Raw genomic sequence first — 23020 nt, 5'->3', positions numbered from 1 at the left:
GGTGATGTGGAGAGCATGCAGCCTGAGCAAGGTTGCATGGGAGCACTTGGGCCGACCTGTTCTAACTCCAGAGCTGTGCAAGGAATTAAACGCAGTAGAGAGAACTGCAGGGCTCCTTTTCCTCAATGTTAGAAGTCCCTCTTGACAGACAGGGAAGCTGGAATTGCTGTCTGGCCCCCTGTGCTGACATGACAGCATTTCTAACATTTAAACAACAGTTTAATTTTTCTGGGGAGGAAATGTCTCTAAAATTTCTTGGAAGAAAGCAAAGCAAACCTTCAGAAAACTGCAGATGGAAAGCTTGCATTTATGTAAAATGGAAACATGCTGCGAATCATTGGAGAAAACCTATATTTTCTTGCCAATTATAACAATATTAGGTAGCAGTGAAGGTTTCCAAGGCAACCTGGCCACGGGTGCATTCATGTGGAGTGTGTGTGACTACCTGCTTTGTCAAGCCAATGGATGGATGTCAGAAGGTGGTGTGGTGGGGGAGTACAGATCATTTCATCAATCTACACTAGGAACACTATTTAAAAGCAGAGGATTTTTTTTTTCAATGTATGTCTGATTGTGCCGAGCATTTCACTGCCTTTGTTTCTAGAATAGGCAAATGTGTGGGAGTCAGGCTAAGACACCTGGTGAAGTGTCCACAGTTATAGGAGACCTTCTGGGCAAGACCGTCTTGTCTTTGCCTGTCCCTCATTCTCCTCCACCGTGTCTGTTTGGTGTATTGAAGCTTTCTTGGCCTCTCCAGCTGTCCTGCAAAACACAGAAAGTGCAACATAAAGTGTGGTCTCCCATATGTTTTCTTCAGGCCATCACTCTTGTTTCCTCTGAGGAGTCATTGCAGTTAGATGTTGTGTGAGGACCCCGCTGTCAGTCTCCAGGGAATTCACTGCCTTGTCCTTGACCTTTTAAAAACCTCTGAGAATCACAGATAAGATTTGTTTGGAAAAAAAATCATCAGGGCTGCACAATACCTGATACAGGTGTCAGAAAAAAAAAAACAAAACACCCCCCTAGGCACCCAAGGGAATTGAGAAAGGAATGTGGGTCATTTTCACCAGTCCTGACTGCTTTCCACATTACCAGATTGCTGTGACACAGCCATAATATACAGCAGTCTGTCCCTCATCTTAGCACGTTGGCTAAGCTGAGCTTGCAGGTCTGTGCTGACATCGGAGCGGGGCAGATCACTGGGGGATGCACTCTGAGATTTGGCTGAGCATTTCCACTGTTCTTCAATAGTAGCCCCCTTTCAAAATTTTTTGATTCAGAAAAAGGCAGAAGATTCCCAATTATCTTTCTCTAAACCAAAACTGTTGCAGTACTGAGTTCACTGTAACTTTGCAGCTTCCCCTGGGAATTAAACAGTCACAGGAGGAGTTCAATGTGCAGTTATTCAGGTATTGAAAAATGCCTGTGTGATCCCTTTTGGCTCTGGCGTGAGGGCTCCAACCACATTGAAACTCTGGTAATGTGCACACGTTCCTTACTCAGTGCTGCTTTCAGAGTAGCCACGGTGGCTGCTGTGTGCAGTGAATGACAATCACACCCTAAGTACCCAGAAGTAAGCTTGAGTGAAAAATTAAGATGCTGGGAATTTGTGCTTAAATTACTTTACCTAACTGTTGCTTTTTACTGTGGATTACAAAATGTCCTCTGTGCACGCAGATATGCTCACATCTAGCTCATGCTCAAACAGCTCTCACTTTTGTGCTTTCAGCTGTGGCTCAGATGTGCATCATGCCGTGTCCCTATCCCTGCACCAATGTGTACACTGCCATCCAGAGGTGCAACAGCTGCATGTGCAGGTACACCCAAACTAGCGGTCAGCTCACTGTCACCATGCAAACAGCAACAAAACCACACTCGCCAAAAGACTTGGCAGCTGGAATTCTGGGACTCCCAGCACACACACGACTGATGGCCATGGTCCTCTTGCACCCAAAGTGGTGAGCCGTGAGTGGTGCTGTTAGGTGTGTGCACAGCACCCCAGTCAGATTGTGAACATCAGGGAGAAGGTAAATGTGTTCCTCATCTCAAAGCACTTGTTCAAGCACTTGTCCAATGCCAAACTCCCAAAGAGGGAGGAAATAAAGAGAGGAGGATGCAGATCAGGAACCTACTTAGCTAATCAAGCCAGGAGAAGGTACTCATCTACTTTTACAGAGATTTTCCACTGTATTGGCTGTCCTGAAATTTTGGGCATAAGCCCATTTTTTCCTTGCTTGTGGGCAAGGAAAGAAGAAACTTGGAAAGAGACAGCTGAGATTATATCCTTTCAGCATCTAAAAGGGGCCTGCAAGAAAGCTGGAGAGGGATTTTCTACAAGGGCCTGTGGCGATAAGACCAGGTGAAATGGCTTTAAACTGACAGACTATAGGGTTAGATTGGATATTAGGAAGAAATTAGTTACTGTGAGGGTCGTGAGGCACTGGAGCTGGTGTCTCAGAGAAGCAGAGGATGCCTTATCCCTGGACATTGATGGAAGGCATGTAAATGTGGTAGTAGCTCTTAAGCATTGAATATGTTATTGAATAGTTGGGCCCAATTGATTCAGACACTCCTGACACTAAGTCTTGTGTTTAAGGCTCTCAGCCACCTTAGAACTCTGCATTATTTGGCATTTTGGGTTCCAAAGAAAGGGTGAATCAAGATCCTGTATCTGGAGACAAAATAAAACACAGGATTGAATTGCCTTTCCTTTTTACAATATGGGACACTTGACAGAGCTATAGAAATCCCATTTGAAAAATGATAGCTGTTGATTTTCTGCTTGCTGAGAATTATTAGTATTTTTCTATCCTGCAAAACCAGCCATTAAATCAGCAAAATGCTTTGGCATTAGAGCCATTTGGAATGTAAAAAATACTGCTTCTGTAATGTTCAGCTGCAAAGTTAAGAGAACATCTAAAAGAACGAATAATGATCTTAATTTGCAAGACATTTTACAAGTAAACATGTTACAGTTGTAGCTACAAATCAGATAATTGCTGAACATTTTAAAACCCAGGTGTATAAAATTAAAAACAAGAAAATCAAATTTAAGTGAAAACAAATAACAGGGGAATTCTAAGTAGAAGGTTCAGATTTTTTTTTTTTTATGAACCATTTCTTTATCTCTACAACCTCAAATATCATATAGTGGTCTCTAATCATCTACTTTATAATATTTAAATGAGTATGTACTTTAACATAAAGTGGTTTACAGTCAGTTTTTCTATTTTTGTATAAGAAATGTATGCACGAATCATAAAGGGGTCAACCACTTCAATGAAACAACTTTTAAAAATAATGCAGTTTTACAGCCATACATAAAGATATGTATTTTATTATGTCAAAGAATATGAAATAATGTAGCTCAGCGTTAAGCCCCAAGTCTTTCATGGAGGATACATTAGCTTTAAACTGGGATATATGATCATTGAAATACATTATTTCTGCTTTGGACTTAACATTTCGAAGTGAAAGGTTTTTCTTCTCCCTACTTCCCATCTTTGGCTAATCTTTTTTCCCTCTCATAATAGTTTATCTATCAAAGTACTAATATGTCTTGTCACCATGTATTTTAGTAATGTCTAATTGGGAACTGAGGGCTGTGCTGGCCCCCTGTGTGCTGTCCAACGCTGTGGCCCAGCTCTGCCACGCCAGGACAGCCCATCTGTTCTGACCCATGCTCCTGGAGGGTGCTGGCAGCTGGCTCAGGGAGCAAACCTGAAGTGCATCCAATTATGGAGGTGGCACAGAGGTTCTGGAAGTATTCCCAGGTGGGATGGGACTTTGACTGGGAGGAAGAGGCAAAGAGACAGTGCTTATGTTGATGAAAGTGGAACATTCATCAGAACTTCCTGAGAAGACAGAAGGAAAGGGACATGAGACCAGAAAATATACTTTGTATTTGGTCCTCCTGTCTACCCATGACAAAGTACGGCTTGGTCTAAGCTGATCCTCAGAGAAGTTCCAAATCCTTGGGTAGGTTTTGTAGCTTCTGACAAGCCTATAGCAGCCCAGATATCTACGTTGAGTTCCTACCATACAGCCTCCCAGCATGTCCCACTTGACTGTGGGATCCCATGAATACAGATTCCCAAAGCATCTGCTGTTACACAGTTAACTAATATCTCTAGGCCATACCTCATCTAAATTTTATGCAAGTAATTAAAAGGGTAAGTTTATTTCTAAGAAGCAGCTGTTCACAGAGTTGGGAGATAGAAGTAAGGTAAAAAACATTCCCATTCCCTACACATCCTTCCTCTGAAGCACTCAATAAGTTTAATTAGAGTGGTTAGGAGTGAACTATGAAAGCAGCAAAGTTAGTATCAGATAAATTAGGGAAATATTGGGACAGAAGATATATGTGTGACATTTTTAACAAAAATCTGACGCACATAATTGCCAGAGCTGCTTGTTATGAAGTGGAGGAGTGTGTGCATCAGGACCCGGCAGCAATAGAAGGAAAGTCTATTATAATCCATCCATTTCACACGCTGTAACTGCAGCCTCAATAAGTAATTGGAGGGGAGAGTGGTATAATGCCCACACCACCCCTTGAAAATACTGGTGTTCTCTTGCTGATTAACCCCTGAAGTCAGTGGGTAAGTACAGGTTTGATATAATGCAATATGATATAATCCTCCTATGTGCAAGCTATTACACTCCACGAAAAGACTTTGCTTCTTTCTAGTATAGAAGGAAATTTCTACAGTAGTCCTTCTTTGAGTACCAGTAAGGACAAATAAAAATTCCAAAAGATACCGGCACCCCTAGATTCATCCTGCTATTTCCCAGATACCTTGAGTTAGAAAGTCTAGTTGGCTTAGGAGAGTGAATGGTTCTTCCAATTGCCCACCTACAGTTCATTCCCTTTCGGAGATGCCTTGTCTTCTTCAGTGATCATGAAGGTCTTCCCAGAATAAACACTATGAATCTATTTCTATCAAATTTCAGAGGCTATCCAGAGTAATTCAGCACAGCACAGCTGTCACCACTGGACTGTCAAGATACCCCTGCGTCCTTTACAGCTTGTGTTAGCATTAACATCAACTCCACACATAGTTCAGTGTAAGACACATCCCTTCCCTCTTGCTGGTTTGCTGGACAGTACTTCTTAAAAATGCTTAAATACATATTTTTAAGGAAATCCCTCATATTATGGACACAGTTTTAAGGCGTGAAGGTTCCACAATAGGGATCATTTATAACTGCAAGCATTGGCTTCTTGGACAAAGAATTTTAAGGAAACACTTTATTTCTAAGTTGGATTTTGTTTGTGGTGGGGCTGCTCACACTCTTGAAGTTAAGCATGTTCTTAAGAGCTTTATTCAGTTTGGGTCAGAGTGATAAGTGACAGAACTGAGAGAACCTTCCATAGCAAACATCTTTGTGAAAAATGCTATAGATCTGTTGATACCAGAATGTTTTGTGGGCACATACTCTTAGTTCTTTCAGTGCAGTAAAAATACCTGAAATTTTATTTGAGGCACTGAAATTATCTGAGACACTGAATTTCAAAATTTTGTTGGCTGAAATATCTGAACTTTCAGTTTAAAATTGCTTCTCATGTCCATATTTTTTTATTTAATTGAGACACTTAAAACCAAGACATTTTTCAAAATTTGGGATTTTTTTACTGTAAGGAAAGAACTTATTTAGGTTGGCAGAGAGAATAAATTGAATTATTTAGTGTAAAGAAGAGAACATGATGGAGGACATCTCTCCAAATAAATAAAAGGCTGCTGCAGTGAGGAAGGCAATAAATCTGCTTTCCTTGCTCAGGGTGGATACAAGAAAAAGCAATGGGACTCCAATTGCAGAGCAAAAAAAATCCAAAACTTCAAGCTAAGCGTTAGGAAAATATTCTACCAGTAAGGTTCCAATAGTTCTTGGAGAATTCTGCCTGACTGGAGATCTCCACCAAGCTACCTCAAGTCTTTTCTTGAGGTAAAGCACCCTCAGGATAACAGAAAGGACTTGTTTTGCCTATGGCTTGGATTATCTCTGGGGTCTCTCCAACACTTTGGATTCTCTGATGTTGAGGGTCGTTTTCCTGAAAATAAAACACTGTTAATATGGAAAGATTCTGGTAAGAGACTGTAGGTACAACAAGCAGACTCTCAAGGATAGTTTCCCTTGGCTTTGGTAGGCTGGTATGACTGTCCCCAGGCTTTGAACATGCTTTGCCTGTATGTGGTCTGCATGTACACAGGCACAGATGGGGCTGGCAGAGGCAAAACATTTCTTTTAATCCTTAAAAGAAATGACAAATTAGGATGCGATTATAGAACTGTTAAAAAGGTATTACCACAGAGGAATTTCCAGATGGTCATGCAGAATACCGAAGAGTGAACAGTGAGGTTGAACTACTTATCCAAGTACAGTTCTCTCTTCTCTTCGTTTCCAGTTGACGAGTCCCATTCTGTCTTCAAGTCCCTCTAATAATTTCTATTTCAGTCCAGTTACAACTACCTTTCTGCCTGATAGTTTTCTTGTCCAGTGCTGATGATATTCTTTTAAACCTAATTCCTCAGGAAAATAAAAGGTGTGGGATGAGTTTTTCCCCCACTGTGGAAAATAACTTTGGGATTTTTTTTTTCTGGTGTTAAGTCTATTTGATAGTGCATAAGGGATGCTTTGGTACTGTTCTGTGGAGCAACATGCAATTCTGCATGATAGGGTATCAGAGCAAATCATTGCTGATAACCTCCTAGGTTAATTGCTGTGCAACGAGTGCCTTAAATCAACACATTATGTTTAATTTGAGAACACACTATGGTTACCTCTTTACAATGACTCCACAGGGCTTCCAATTGTTATTTATGCATGATAGGTGACACTTTTTCAGAGCCATCTAAGTGGTTCAGATACAACAGTTTAACCATTTTGCAGAAGCTCATCCCTGTAGATGATTCTGGCATAATGTACGTTGCAAATGTTTCTACATATTCCAGCTAATGCCTAGATAATTCCCTACTCCCCTTTTTCATCAAAGCTTGTAAATCCTTATTTATTCTCTGCACAGTGGCTGGATTTTTTAAAAATTCTCTTAAGTGCTGAGCACTGCACATGAGTCTCAGAGATCACCTCGAGATCTTGATGGAATTTCTCATCTGACTGGAGATTTCTGTATTTTACAGTGCGGCAAAATGCTGTGTTTATTCTAGGTAGTCCTCTGGGAACTGATTCCAGGGCTGGAGAAAGATTTCAGTCAAATCATTCTTGTTGTCATTCCTTTAGCTCAGGCCCAGAGAAACTGTCCAGAAATCAAAAGTATTGCAGAGCATGGGATTTGTGTTGTTGCTGAGGATTAGGCTTGGATTGCATTTTTACTAAGGAGAATTTCCCAAGATGTTTTACAGGAACTAGACTCACATTCCTATTGAATTTTGTGACAAATTAGATTTTGCTACTTCTGAAAAAACGTACCTTTATGATATAACTGGAGCAAGGCTGTTCTAGTCCTAAAAGGCACTCTGCTAATGCAGCATCAAGTTTCCCTAGGTTAAAATAGCACACAGTAACAAAATCACATATTTAACAGTAGGGCTGAGCAGGTTCTTGTCCACAACTTCACTGACTGGTCACAAGACAAGAGGAACCCTATAACTTGCTCAGTACTCCTTCACTAACCACATTGCTTCTGTTCAGTCTCCTTTTTCATTAGGTGTTGCACTTCCAAATCACAATATTGTTCACAGCTGACTATTTAAGTATTCCTGCCATGGAAGACTGCAAAGGAAGGCAGCTTCTGTTCCTCTTTTAATCTCTTTCCAGACAAATTGTGCCTCTGCAATGCCCTGTCTTTCATTTATTACTGTATCACTCACACCTTCATTTTATATTGTCTCACACCTCCATGTTTGCAGTATTCCGTCCACAGGAATCAAGGATGTGACTGAATTTACATCACCTTGTAATGTGGGGAGTGGGTTAAGAAAGGAAGGGAGACAATGCAGCACACACCCTGTTCATCTAAATAAAATGAAGTCTGTGTATACAACATGCAGTTACTTCAACTGCAGCAAAGCCCAAAGAAAATACTATTTTCTTATGTCTCAGTCAGCTAGAAGCTATTACAAAAACTTCCACTATCAACATCAAAATAAATCTTTGCTTCCAGATAGAGCAGTATAAATTTTCTTCTCAGGTTCACGGAGTAGCTCTCAATTTACATCTTATATACAGAATCTGTGGAAGGAATGTGTATTAACTTTTTCATCAAAGTGTTGATCTTTGCTTTGTTGTCTATGAGGCTTTCCATTGTATCCTTACTGCTTTCAAGGCTGGTCATGTGCTGACGGTGAATACTGCTAGAAGTTATCTTTCCATCACGTGCTTGGACCTATAGTCTAAGCCTAGCTTATAGACTTTAAAGTTAACCTTAAGTATCCATGAAAGAAACTTACTGCAGATATAACAGTGGTCTCTGTAGCTTCTTTGTTTATAAGTTACAATTTTAACTTTATTTTTTTTTAAATGGGGATTTAAAAAAAATATCATTTGAACTCATAACATCCACCTCTATGAAAGAAGGCATGTGGCTCAAAAAATAATGTAGACACAGGAGTAAAAAGCTCTGGTAATGAAATGCTCTCACGCAGAATGACGCACCTGCTAAAATCATACTTATCAGCTCACACAAAGAGCAGATAGGGTTCAGTAAAATGCAGGATTTTTCTGATAAATTGCCAGCATTTCCATGGAAATGATAAGGATTTTGCTATTTGGGCTATTTCTGTGTATACTTTATGCCATTTCTATATACTCTTCTTAAGCTGTACTTGTGTGAAAGATTTTACTGATTGAAATACTGAGAGAAATCGTGATTTCTTGTTTGAGGAAAGTTTCTGTAGAGAACATTTGCAGATTCTGATCACATCTTGGCATAATACAGCTCTGTTATGAAATTTAGATCTTAGACTTTCTTACACATTAGGCCAGGGTTGAAGATTATCCCATAAAGGACAGTTTTGCAGTCTAATCTGATGAGGAAAAGATAGGAGGGTGGCATTCACTGGTAAATAAGGAGTATCCTTCATTTACAATGGAAGCTAACATTGCCTTTATGTATATTATCAGTGGTTTTCTTCTTGTACCCTTCGTATTTCTCCATACTTTCCACTATCCCTCAATTTTTGTAGAACAGTCCTGCAAGAAAATTTCTATTGATTGACAGTCTGAGACTGGGCATTTAAAACCGTGGAATAGTATAATGTGTTAGATGTGCTGAGATTTTTATTTGGATGGATGTTTTCAAAGCAAACTTTCATCTGTAGTAAAAAGTTTTCAGTGTGTTAGGAGTCAGTAAACCGTCATTATTTGTAATAAGCAAAAAAGAGAAGCCACTGTTTTCACCAGAATTCAAAACAGGTGAGAGCGACTGCACAAAAATTTTGCAAACTTTAAAAAGCATGGAAGAACTGGTAAGTGTTATGTGCTGGAAATGTCAGGGACACAGGACTAATCAGCCACCTCAACAGAGTCAGATGTGGCTGGAAAGGTTCCAAAGTACATTGCAGCTGAACTGTGGGTTCAGAGATGCTGCTGTGCCCAAAGGCTCCTCGATCACTGAGAGTGCTCTCCATTAGCTGAAATGATGGCCATGGTTTGCCCACCTCAGTGTCAAGTATATTTTCCATAAGTTTTGGGACACAGTGAGTTGCAAGGAACAGGCAGGCATTCTTTAAGAGCCACACAGCTCACATCTACTCTAGTCCAGTTGTAGGCTGGACCGGCTAAAAGCCTGAGGCTACTTTGCTAATCTGTCTCAGAGCTGATGCATGACCCTGTGTAGAGGTACCTGAATTAAGTTCCTCGGGCTCCCTGTGTTGCAGGTATTGCAGATTGCCTGTCAGACTGCTTTAGCTGCTGATATACCACAGGACTTTGGTGTCCATGTTCTGGTTTAGAACAGTTTTGTGACTGCTCTGACTCTCCTGGGACCAGGCTTAATACACAGAACCTTCTAGGGAGGAAAAAGATCATGCTCAGGTATCTGGGCTCCTTGTTACATAATGTTCCTAAATCCAGCTTTACAGAGGCAGAAATGACCATAAATTAGTGCTAAATGAAACAAGGAAGAGAGAAAAGACAACAGTTTTTTTCCTGTATGGATATGTCTTCAGGGAAATGACCTACAGAGAAACTGTGCAATGGAAGGAGTATTTGATAATGGCTAACACTCAGTGAGCAGTCAAATCCAATGAAGAGATGCCTTAGAAATCAGCTGTGCTACATGAAAGAGAGGTGCAGAAAATTACCCATGCATTCCTCAATATAATAGACGCTTTCTAAGAGAATAGGCAGAAGATGATGCTTCAAAAGGACCTATCTTTCGTTGCTTTTGTCTTTTAATGAGACCAGAGCAACTACCTTTTGTCAGGAGCAAAAAGCGCTTTCTTTGAACATAAGTGCTGGTAGTTGCATAATATGAAACTTACTGATGCATGTAATGGTAGCAGAGGGCCGTCTGGGCACAATGTACACTTTAAAATTAATCTGTGCACAGATCAGCAAGCACATGCATATTGTCCCATGTTGACAAGAGCAATGTACTTCTTTAGGAGAAGCCAAACTTTCAAAGCTTGGCAGCTGGAGTTTGCAAGTTTGTTGTTCCGTTATTAACTCTGTTGGCCTTAGGGAAGGGGTAATGGATGAGGTGATCCCATGAGGTGCCTCCCAGACCTACTTTGTTTGGTTTCATGGTTCCTAACCAAGCAGGCAATAAGCAAAAATGTTTTCTGAAATGAGCAGAGGGAAAGGGATGTGTATTATTTATGCAAGATGCTCCATTCAGTGCAGAACAATGCACTCCATCCCAGTCAGAGCTCAGCAAAGAATAGGTGAAAGGAGCCACAGGCACAAGGAGGGTGTTTGCTAGGGACCCCTGTGACCTCCAGTGCTGCTGAATGTACCTTGAGGAGAACCACAAGACTGTAAAGAATGAGTTTTGAGGGAGTGAGTTTGGGCAGGACAAGACTGTTAGGGAAAACATCTCCCAAGAGACCTGAAATGAACATACCTTGACAGCACAGTTCATCAAAATCTCATTTATTTTCTGCAAGAATAAGTGGTGTTTTACGGTGATGCCGAAATCACTCAGCCCATATTGTAAATATACCAGGTTTCTCTGTTACTGACTTGTGTGCTGTGAGCCTTTAGAAAGCCTAAGGCTAGAGGGAGAGGTCGAGCTTCCACTCAGGGCAAGGCCAGCACTGCTTCCAGACACGTTTGCTTCAGGCTTTGTCCACTTGGGACTTGAAGGCCCCTGAGGTCTGAGATTCTGCAGCCCCTCTGAGCCCTTGCTCCTGTGTTCGGCTGTCCTCCCAGTGAGCACAATTCAATACACTATCTGCTCTCAGGACTGGAGTTGCCAGAGGTTACCAGAGCCTGGCAGGGTCAGACTGTAGCTGTATCTCAGCTCTTTGCAGACCTTTTGGTGCTCCACTTGTCATCTTCACTCACCCCTTGCAGCTTGTCTTGAAGAGTCTTTTCTTGCATATTTGGTGGTTTCAAGTAATATGTCCACTTTTTTTTTTTATTTCTTTTGAATAAAATCTGTCCCAGTCTTTTTGCAATCCTTTGAGTGCAACAAGGCATTTGTGTATTTCTCCCTTTACCTTCTTCCAACAAATCAAGCAAGCCTTCAGTTCACATTTTAAATGGAACTCAGATGATTTGTAGGCAATTTTGTGATGCATTGTAGAATATTTGTACATTTATGAGCTCAGGTCAGAATTTTCCTTGTGTCTAGAAGAATGACCTATCCTTCCCCATCAGCTTTCAGGGGCTTTCAGGCATACACGAAAAAGACCCTGAGTGATTTAGGCACCTATTGAAAGTCAGTTAGACTGAGGACTCTACTGCGCTTTTAAAAATATGACTTTCTTCAGTGTGTTAAAAATCCCAGCTGCAATAGCTGTAGTAGTAAGGTGTTAAGTTGAACTCTGCCTTTTTGTAAGACAGGATAGTTTTTCTCTGTGTTCTGGCAGACATATAATCCAGAAAAACAAGTCATTAAAAGATTCATTTATAAGGATAAACAGAATTGACAAAGAAAGCTAGCTTTTGAAGCAAGGCTGAAAAAGTATTTTTTTCTCAAGAGGTGATGATAGATTTCAAAGCTCAGTCCCTGCTACCTCATGCCTACACCATAATTCCTCCCCCAATTAGCTGTTTGTAAGGCAGTGCCATCTTCTACTTGTCACATTATAGGTTTTATTCAAATGAAATGCAAAGGGAACAACGAGCTGATATCACTGTCACTACCCGAAAGAAAAACCTCCAACCTGTCCAGTACTACCAAGTAGAATTCTATTATGTAAATCTGCTTCCTTATTTTGGGAACAAATGATAGGCAGGACATAAAATGGAAAAATAAATTATACTCACACGAGTAAAAGATCAGTCAGGCAATGTACTGAGGTATCATTAGGGCTGATGAATCACTATTATCATTATAAAAATAACATATAATGCTTCAAATCCTGCATCGTGGTTGACTTCTTTGCTGATGAATATTTATGCAGTTTCTTTTGTTTCTTTGTGTGTCTAACAGATGCCAAGCTAAGTTCAATAGACAAATTGCATCTCTGTGAACTGTCACAGCCTTGTCCTTGTTTTTTCTAGCAAACTGAAGTTAAATAGCAAAATGGAATAAATAAACAGAGGTCAGAACCTCCATCTCCCTACAAGATTCAATAATCTGTGAAAGAATTCAGTTCAGATCAAAGGAAGAATGAAAGTTAAATCTCCTTTATTTGAAAGGAATTGTTTGCATATCTGCACTCTGAGGATCATAAATTACCTAACCAATGCCTATGTCATAATCTAATTAGCCACTTACCTCTGCTAAATTTCTCAGTATTCCTTGTTTCTATGCTCCTTACCTGCAGTGCAGGATGGGAGAATTATTGTAAATGTATGGGGTTTATAAGCAAATAAGGCTTTTAAACAAATAAAAAATTACAAGAAGGAAAATAAAGACGGTTAGGTAGTGGTATTTGTGGACACAAAAGCTGAGGTCAGCATAATTTATAACCTTTTTCAAGTGGCAATAAATCAGGTCAATTAATTCAATGTCTTAGCATAATCTTGTTCCAAAACAAACTGTTATCTTAGCATAGTAGTATTTATGGCAGGTGATTTTTTTTATTTTTTTTTTTTTGCATCAGGGACCTCCAAATGTACAGTCCTATTGATTTGCTTTGCAAGCTTTCTGTAGAAGGTAGAATCAATGGTGCACTGTCACCCAAACAACTCTGAAGTAGAATTTATAGATTTGGGGAAACAACTTAATTGCTGGAACCATGCTTGCAGCTAAGCCTGCCCACTTACACATGTGCAACTACTGTGCATTATCCAAGTATTAGGCATCAAACATATAACAGTACATAAAAGCAACCAGAAAAATGTAAGTATTTCTGGAATGTCACCACTCTTGTAATGTATTACACAGCATTTAACTGACGCTCACACAGGGATACCATCTCTGAAGTTTGTCCCATATACCACCTAGAACAACCTTGAGCCTTTTGACATCCTGTAAGATACACAAGGCTTCCCACAACTAACTTAAGCTATACAAAAGCAGAGTTTGCCATTTAAAAACCATGCCAGGCAGAGTTAGGTTAAGGATTTTCTCCTGTCTCAGTACCAAACATTTCTCTCTATCTTCATGTGGAAAGTCTCTCCTTGCAAAGGCAGTACAAGGGATTTGGTAATGATTCAATGGGCTAAAGAGGTAACATGCCATCTGAGAAGCAGATAGTTTGGCATCGCTTCACTAAGTGATACCTTTGTAAAGATCATGTCTCTGATAAGCAGAAACTCACACAAAAGTTGATTCTCCCTTGTCAGCTTGACTGTTCCAGTGCCCGTTTTTTCAATGTAGGCAGTGCCCATCAATACAAGTCCCACTGGTCACTGTGATTACTTACAGCCCAACCTCTTCTCTGAGGTCTTGTAGTCCCTCTGTTCCAACTTCTTCAGAAAGTTTTTTGGTTGGTTGTTTTTTGTTTTTTTTTTTTTTTGGTAATGCAACACTCTACATCTTTTGGGCAGCTTTGTCCAGGAAATTTTAATATCTTCACAGAAATCATCACCTGCCGTACCCAGCTATACAGAAGGTACTGAGCCTTACACTGAACACCTCCTAGGTTCTTCTGTGCTTGGCCACTGCCAGGGTGTTTCCTGCCAAGGGATCCAATAATGTGTAACACCACACCGTTTGCTAGCACTACTGACTCTTGAAAAAAACATTAGGTATGGAATTAGAGGAGTGTTTTTATGGGGAAATCTTTTCACACACCTGCATGATTCTGTCTTTAGCCAGTATCTCTTCAAGTGGCATCATAAAGTCATTTGATTCACTTGCTTGACCAGTTTCTAATTGGATATAATGAAGCAAAGCAAAATAGCTGTATACACTCCCTCTAGGTCTGCTCAATTATTCCTCACATCTCTGTGATGAGATCAGCAGGACCGTCTCATACATGCCGGGCTCTCCATGCAGCTGACAATCCCACCCTGCTAATGAGGCTTTACTGCTATTTCAGCGCCGTTACATTTTTATTCACTCGTCCTTAGATTTACACTTCATATGAGCCTCTGCGAGTACTGCATGAGCAAATCAGCTTCTTAATGCAAAACAAATACACGATCTGTATGTATTACACATATATACCTTTTGCTAAAAATCAGCTGTGCATTAAATGGATGGTATTTCTATTTAAAACAGTGTGCATGGTCTGAACAGATACACTGTGAGCAGGTTGCCTAGGCAACAAAATTCCTCAGCTTGGAGGAGTCTATAACAGAAGATGTTTAGCTGGCTTTAGTTTTGGGGCATGGTTTCTAAAAAATCTTAATTGACTCCTTTCAAATGTATTTTATGTAGTGATAATGCTATGTTTCAAGCAACAGCTAGGACAGATACATCTATCTCTGCTACAAATTATAGCTATAAAGCATATAAAATAGAGACAAAGGTTAAAGGGTAACTTATTTCACAGTTTGGTAAGTGTTTAGATGTTTGAGCCTTGCTTCTTAGCTACTACGTTTACTGAATATTTGTTTATTTTCTTCATACATGTAAAGCATCAAAAATTATTTTTGTGAATTTGACTGCAGTTGGCCTATCGGCTACCAAAATTCTTGACCTTGTTTTTATTAAGTTCTATATTTTCTGTATGTTTTCTGTGAGTCTCCTTGAAGCATGCTGTTCTCTCCATATAACAGCACCATGGAGAGTGGTTATCCATAATCCTAGAAATGGTGTTGGACCCATTATCAAGGGAGATGTGTAGACATTTTTGTCTTGCCTCTGGGGCTGCACTTTGACTTGTGGGACTGCACCGGTCTTTTGATAAGTGGGATGGGCTTTTTCCTCTCAGTAGAGCATGACTTTGGTCTCCCTTAATAACCCCTGCCCCTCAGATGGATATGGGAGCAGGGTTATGTGTTAACATGGTTTTGCAGCAAGGCCTGAAGGCTCAGCACGGGTCAAGCTCCCACTCTGGGGATGGTGGATTTATAACAGGGCAGCTGTATTGCTCCCAGACCTTGAATCAGTCTGTTAGGGGCTGTATCAAGCTGTGCTGTTAAGGGTGACACTGCAAGGTACAGTTGTACCATCAGTGTGAAGGTGAGGGTGGCTGTACATTTACCTGAGAGGATGCTGCAGCACAGTATTGGGAAGAACCATTTCTGAGATATCCCAGCATCAGTTTCCCAAGAGTTCAGTGCTCACAACTGGAGGAAAAATGCCAAAAGGCTTATCTCCCATTAGTCATTAGTTAACTGATGAGATAATCTAAAATATTCAATATTAGGTAACTTCTGTTGTTCTTGCAGCACCAGAGGCCTCTCTGAAGCCAAGCTGGTCATGGCAGCATGGGTACATCCTGCACATCTGTGGCAGCTGACAAATTGCTTTCAGAGATGGCTGTGTGTGCAAAGTTGTCCCCACTCGGAGGATCTCTTGGGAACCAGGTTTGCTGGCTTTCCAGAGATTTTGAAATGAATTAAAATTAATAGGAAGTGAGCCTTCAGATCTCTTAAGTTTCAAAAGCAAAGGCTTAATGTTTCTGTAGGTGATTTTTTCCAAAGTGCTCAGGAGATTTGAGAGCATGAGGCTCCCTGCAAGGCAGCGGCACTGCACTCCTCAATTCCTTTAGGGAGAGGATTGTGGGCTGCCTGCCCAATGACAGGTAGGACATATCTCTCTGAACAAAAAGTTGAGAATTTTCCACCTTGTGCTTCCTTTCTGCTCACCTGGATTATGCTGATCTGTGTCTAAAGCAAATGTAGGGCTGGGAATCAATCACCCATAAGTAACTGCTGCTGTCTGGATTTAGGTATTTCTTAGTCTCTATCTGCAGCTGCAGTTTAAGGGGAGGCATGTGCAATTTTGTGAATTTTAACTTTGGGACAAAAGGATTTGGTGTACATCTGTTGTGGACAGCAGAAACCTTACACAGATGATGGTGATATAAATTTTTCTTGCCTTCACCAAAATTACATCTATTGCCTTTCCCAAATTAATACTGATGTTCCCGCCGTAGACTGAAATTTCTCAGCACTTTGTTTCTTGAGCAGATATTTTTGCTTTTCAGTCCTGTTTTCTACAGATGTTTTTAAAAACTTCTGTTAAGCGTATCTTGAATGCAACACATGGAAACAGTCGTGTGCACTCATGTTTGTGTATTCACAAAAAAGAAATTAAAATAGTTTGACCCTTATTTGAGGAAATCTGGTAAAAATGACCTGTCAAATATACTAAAGTTTCAGTGCCAAATGCAGGCAGTGAAATGTTTTCCACTCAGCTGAGACTGGCTCATCATCTTCCTGCTGAACACCCATGTGCTCCCTCTCCTGTGTGCAAGATCTTTCTCACTTTCATTAGATTTCCCTAAAAATTCAGAGGGTATTGTTTGTTTTTCTCTGCTGACAGATTTTTGCCTTTTAAAGCTCAGCCTTGCTGTATGACTATGAAAGTACTACTGAAGCTTCTGATTCAGCATTTTTATTCTTGATTGTCCATCATTTTTTTGTCCCTGAAAATCTCAGTTGTTTAGACAAGAGAGAGATGTCAGATGCAGCTTAAAGGAACTGGCATGATAGCAGCCTGTTACTAGGACCTCTCAGTGACTCAAAACAAGATGCTTTGTTCATAAGCTCTCTTTTACATTTAGCTCTGGACATTTATTGTGGCAGGTTCAGCTTAGACAGATGTCTGTTGCAGGTCCTGTCTTGTTCTCACATTAAACAGGAAAGATGAAAAAATGTGCAACTAATTGCCAGTGGGGTAATGAATCTCCTCATATTTTGACAGAGCCTGTTAATTCAGTTGTGATCCTGTGGGTCGTTTAATCAATTCTGCTTGGAAATGGGTAGACACACAACAGAAGGGTAGAGACACATCAGTCCCTATGTACTCAGGAATAAAAAGAAAAACTCTGTTTCAGGTTGATACCAAATAGACAGAGAATACCAAGTTTTAGTCAACTAAAATATTTTAGAGTAAATTTTTCCCTTCTTTTTTTTTTTTTTTTTTAATTGCTATTATTTTTTTGGTATTTGGCTGAAGTTTTAAGACATTTTAATGTAAGATGTAAAGGAACTTTTGGAAAGGAACAGTCACTTGGAATTGAATGATAGAAGTATTTGTCTAAGGAAACAAAACAACAAAAAAAACCCCAGACCCAACCCAACATGCCAACCTGAGATGTCTAGATTGTTACCATCTTGCACCTTGTTCCCTCCCTAGACCCACTCTGGCATAAGAAAAAAAAGTGAAGGCAAACAGAAAGGTTCTTTCTCCAAAAAAAAATACTGTAATATTACCAGATCACCATTTTTTCCCCAAAAGCATTCTTTGATAGAAAATGCTTTACTTTGTGCTTATCTAGGAGCACAGGACATTCATCTGAATTACAGGTGAGCATAAGGAGGACTACAGATCTTCTGCTATCAGCAAAAAACAGCTTTAGAGTTAGCCCTGCACTGGAATTGCTGAAATCCTCTTCAACTGAAGGCAGTGGCAGCGCAGTCCTTTAGGAGGAAAACAAACAAACTGAAACCAATCTGTGGGGCATTTATTAAATCACATAGCCAGAATTCATGCATACAGTACTTAAGTCAGTAAAATCTGCTTGTGAGAAATACATTTGGGAGCAAAAGTATTTAGGATTTCTCAGTGTCATTTTACTTTGCTTTAATTTTCAAGTTAAATTTGGAATAGCTTAATACTTTTTCTGAAATGTAGTAGGGCACAGAATCTAATAACTGGAAAATGGCAAAAAAACTAGAAAGGGAGGTAAGGAGCATATACAAGTGACCGCTGAACCCTTACTCCTTCCACGGCTAACCTGAATGCCAGGCACCTAATGCTGCTATGATATATGCTTATTTGCTCCTAATAGCAGTGGAAGTGGAAAGTGCTAAGGGTGGTCCTTTTTTATTTTTACTTTTTTTTTATCCCAAGTGAGAGGACATTTATATTGATCCATCATTTGGGCCATACTAGATGGTTATGTTGAAATTGTAGCCTGGTTGGCCTGTCCCTGCAGTAGCAGATAGGCCAGTCTAGCTAATCATGTTACAGTTTCATGTCTTCTGCTGGTATTCCCTGTCTCAGGACCTACGGTGTCCACTGTTCAGTGGGCTAGTACTCCTCTGTCTCATCCCCCATGCTGCCTTAAGTGCAGACCCAGACATTTCTGCACACAAAAAGGCCCAAACCCAGTCAGTTCTTCAAATTTCATTCCTACGATCTGTTGCCATTGGTTTGATGGAGTGTTTCTCCATTTTAATCTGACATTGAAAATACGAAGTCCTGCTGGTGTGCTAGGTACCCCTCACAGCTATTGAGAAATGCTGTGATGAAACTCAGAGCTTCTGTAGACTGTTCCTTCTTTGGCAATAAGCCTTCCACACTTCTTTCACCACAACTGAAATCATCTGTCAGGCCATATACCTGCCTACAAATCATATTTACTCCCAGAAAACACCTTCTTTCTCCTCATATCTCTAGAAGACTAAGACATTCCTTGGGGGTTTTAAAGAAAGGTGGACTGCAGTGGTCCCAGCACAGCACAAAAAGGAAATTAGAGGTTTGTCCTGTGGATTTGATGACTTGAAGGAAGATGAAGTTCCCAGTGCCAAGAAGTTTTGTGAATGCAGGAATGACTTGAATCATCTGCAAAAAGTCACCTGCAGAACAGCTTAGAAATAATTTCTGTGTTAAGTAATTAACCTGTAGCAATTGCCTGGGGAGGAATGATTTCACAAACTTTATGATCAACATAAAGTTAGGCCTGGCTGACTAGAGAAGGAACTCTCCAATCTCCATGTGTAGCAAGCTCACAGAAATTTGGTCTGCTCACTTGAACAAGAAAAATACCTTTGAAGCCCATTTATACCAAGGGAAATAGGTGTATTTCAGGCAGGTAAATCACAGCTAATGTTCTTTGAGGGAACTGAATTCTGGACTGGGAAGCCTAACTCAAGGAAGATGGATCTGGGAATATTTGCAGTGTTGATCTGCTTGTTGAAGCTGGCAAACTCACTTCTTGCATTTCAGGGATTTTCGGGTGTTTATTCTGTATTTCTCCAAGTTGCCTCAGTCCTGTAGGGGCTTGGGTCACTTCGTCCTGCTCAGAAAGATGGGGGACAGGGTTTTATGACCTCACATGCCGCAGTGTCATCTGTTATCTTTCTTTGTAATATTTTTTGCTTTCTTTTCCCATTTCTATGGCAACTTTTGACAACGTCCCTTCTATTATGCAGCTCAGCATAACTTGGAAGAAAAAAAACTGTTAAATTTTCAACAGGGTCAGATGTCAGGCTTTTCAGAATGAGATTGAACATTTGGCTGGCTATGCTCATGTTGGCAAAGTAGGGGGGGAAATTCCTTTGTGGGGAAGCTTTTTCTAAAATGTGCAATACAGGCTCTGATGGTGGGTGATACGTCCCTGCCCTGTATCCCCAGCATTAAGTAAAGGCAGGATGACAACAGGGGAATAGTCCAGCCACTGGTCTGGACTACCTGCATCCTTTTAGGCAATTGCACTTCTCTCACTGTACTGCTTCATGGGTTTCTCTGTGGGAACAAGGCAGTCTAGTGTGCTTGTTCTCCTGCTGCCATGATAACGGGACAGGTTAAAGTGAGGCTTTGCTTCTTATCTTGCCTTATTTAATGAGAAGAATCCAGAGATACACAGCTGTCGTCACCCTTGCTTACTAATAACACCTCAATCCTGCACAGAAAAATGCAATGGTAAAAGGCAATATCCACAGGGCACGTTATGTTCATCTCTGTTCCTCAGCAATTATGATATCTGTAGTGAGCCACCGAGGTAGGCACAGCTATGAATGACTATTTTAGCAAAGGTCTTGTAAAAGTTGCTAGCATGGTGGTTGGTTCTTCTACATCACCTTAAGAGAAGCTGCAGTTGCCAGACATTATTCAAGAGCAGGACTCCTCAGTGTAGGACCAAAATATTGATGGGGGGTCTTCCAAAATTCTGGCCTGACTAGTTTTGCCTCTCTGGAAATGAGATGGCTAGAAGAGTCTCTGACCTCGTATTTGCAGTCAGGAAAGATTGAAAGAAACTCTTCCTGCACACCAAGCCTGTGAATGAGATCAAAGGGGACTCAGAGATCAGAACTTAACAGGAGTCAGGGGAAGAGCAAATAGCAGTTGCTTTTAAAAATTCAGATATGTAAAATGAAGATCAGCAGTTTCAAAAGATGTCATGTTTATCGCTGATACACTCAATTTATTTTTGTCTTCTGCTCTAGGAAATGACAGTGTCCTAAATGAACATAGTGGAGAGCATGGGCAGGCCAATGAACACACCTTAAAACAAGTGGCTTCCCTCAGATGAATGAAGGGACACACTGTTTGCAAGCCTCATTGCTGAGAGGTGAGTGATGGGGCAACATCTAGACCATGTCTCCCCAGGGGTAGGGTTGAGATCTCTGTCTGGGGCATTCCTGGCAGGAGATGGCAACATGTGTCCCCAGCCTACCAACGTGAGCTGTGAGAAGCAGAGGGATTGCACTGGGGTATCTGTCACTTTTGCACCTGTGATGGTGTTTGGAGGGAGACAGAAATGCAGCAGGTATGATTTTGAAGCAATCTCTCCCTCCACTGCTTTGAGGAAAGCAGAGCAGCTGTCAGGAGGAATATCCCTATTCCACATGGCTGTTCCATGTAAATATAGCATTGTAAACAAAAACTTGCCTGGGAATTAATCCCAGGGTGACTAAAAATACATGGACATGTTTTTACTGGCTCTTCTAACACTTAGCACAGCACTTTTTCCAGTCACAACTGATAGATATTTCCATTAATGCATGTATAAGCAATTCAAAGAGTTGCTGCTAGCAGAACAGGCTGAGACTTTCAAGTATCAAAAACCTGAAGTGGAGAACAGAAGTCATGCCCAAATGCCAAGCCCAAATACCTGCATGTTGTAGTGCTGGTGAAGCACTCAAAGCAGGGAACATTAAATGGCACAGGAGGGCAATGCCACCACACAGCCCCACACTAATACAGCCAGTTAGTGCCTGGCTGAGCTGTCTGACTCTCATGGGGAAGAGGGGTGTATCATAGATTTGGAAGCTGCAGGGATTTTTTTTCTCTGGGTCTGATGTGGGCAATAACATGCCATGGTCACATGCTGCCTGGTTTTGGAGGCCATCCTGCCTCCTTGGCTACCCAGCCTTCAGGTACAATTCCTCCCTGCCTAGCTGTGTCAATCATTACTTTCCCCCAAGAGTCCATGGGAAGAGAAGTGATGAATAGAGACTAGTTTATCATTTTAAAGAGATTAACTTATATTTCGCATTAAAGTTTTCATATTTTTGTAAAAAAATAAACCTTATTCCCCCTCCCCTTTTCAAATCACAACCATATTCTGCTGCTTGTAGAGAATATTTGTATTTGTTTCAGTGCTCTATATTCAAATAAACCCTTCCTTACTTAGGAATGCTTGAATTTTTGAAAACTATAGGGAACCCAAGGGTGTTGGCAAGTGCATTTCTTCAAAATGGTCCCAGTGGTGGAGATTTGAAAGCATATATGAGCTGTTTTGATAATCCCTCTACTGAGCTACTTTATAACTTTGGATTCTAAAATACTTCCCTGACTCTGGCCTAAATCACTTCAAAAACAGAATTTAGACACTTAAATCATTAAGAGAAAAAAATCCTAGCAGTAATGCGTAAGTCCTTTTGAGAGTACAACTCAATGTCTTCAGCATCAAGTCCATAGAACCCACATGTCAGACAAGAAAGCAGGTTTTGCTAGCAAGAAAATCCCCTCAACTTTGAGAATTAAACTGCCATGACACCCTACAAATCATACGCTCTTTGTAGCGACCTGTCATCAAAGTTCAACATCTTGTTCAGGCCTCTCACATTGAAAAAGTTGCCTTCATGAACTAGAAGACACACAGGCATCCCTCTAGAAAGGTCAAAGCATGACAGATTCCTTCTGTGTCATATCTCATACAGCAAAATCAAGAAAGAGTTTTAAAGTGGTGCACAAACGCAGAAGCAAAAATAATTGGGGTAGACAAGTTAGATGACCTACCTAATTGCACCTCAAACAGGTAATGCCTTCATAGATACACATGGGAGAGGAGTTAAATATAGATCCTGATTTGTATTCTTCAACATGAGAGTGTGGTTGGCTATTTTTTGGTGGGAGAAGGGGAAACAACAGAGTTGGACTGCTGCAAACAGGACGCCTTGTGATTCTGCATGTGCCCAGCACTAGGATAATAGCTAGAAATAGTTTAGACATTCATTTTGCCTGAACCTGGATGCCTGTTGGCAGACAGGAAATACGACCTGTGGGAGACAACTATTGTTCTGGAGAGGTAACCCAGTGCCTGTCTGAGTACAGAACAGGAGAGATATTTCTACTTGTTTGCAGTCTGCCTAAGGGGTTAGTTCATAGAAACATAGAATATACTGAGTTGGAAGGGACCCACTAGGATCATTGAGT

The 23020-nt window shown here is 40.6% G+C and overlaps 1 long non-coding RNA gene across 2 annotated transcripts in view; it reads left to right on the top strand.

Annotated features, from left to right (window-relative positions):
• The window catches only part of LOC113990043, a 271781-nt gene that overhangs the window by 3527 nt on the left and 245234 nt on the right, over positions 1 to 23020 (top strand). For both annotated transcript variants that reach the window (XR_005563807.1, XR_005563806.1), the window contains exon 3: positions 20806 to 20930. This is a non-coding gene — a long non-coding RNA (uncharacterized LOC113990043). The remainder of the gene's footprint in view (positions 1 to 20805; positions 20931 to 23020) is intronic.

This window comes from Pipra filicauda, unplaced genomic scaffold (genome assembly GCF_003945595.2).
Source record: "Pipra filicauda isolate LSUMZ 115617 unplaced genomic scaffold, ASM394559v2 scaffold252_size1811890_pilon, whole genome shotgun sequence".
In the NCBI taxonomy this organism is placed as follows: Eukaryota; Metazoa; Chordata; class Aves; order Passeriformes; family Pipridae; genus Pipra; species Pipra filicauda.
Note: the sequence above shows the minus strand (reverse complement) of the source record. Positions and strands in the feature narration are given on the sequence as shown.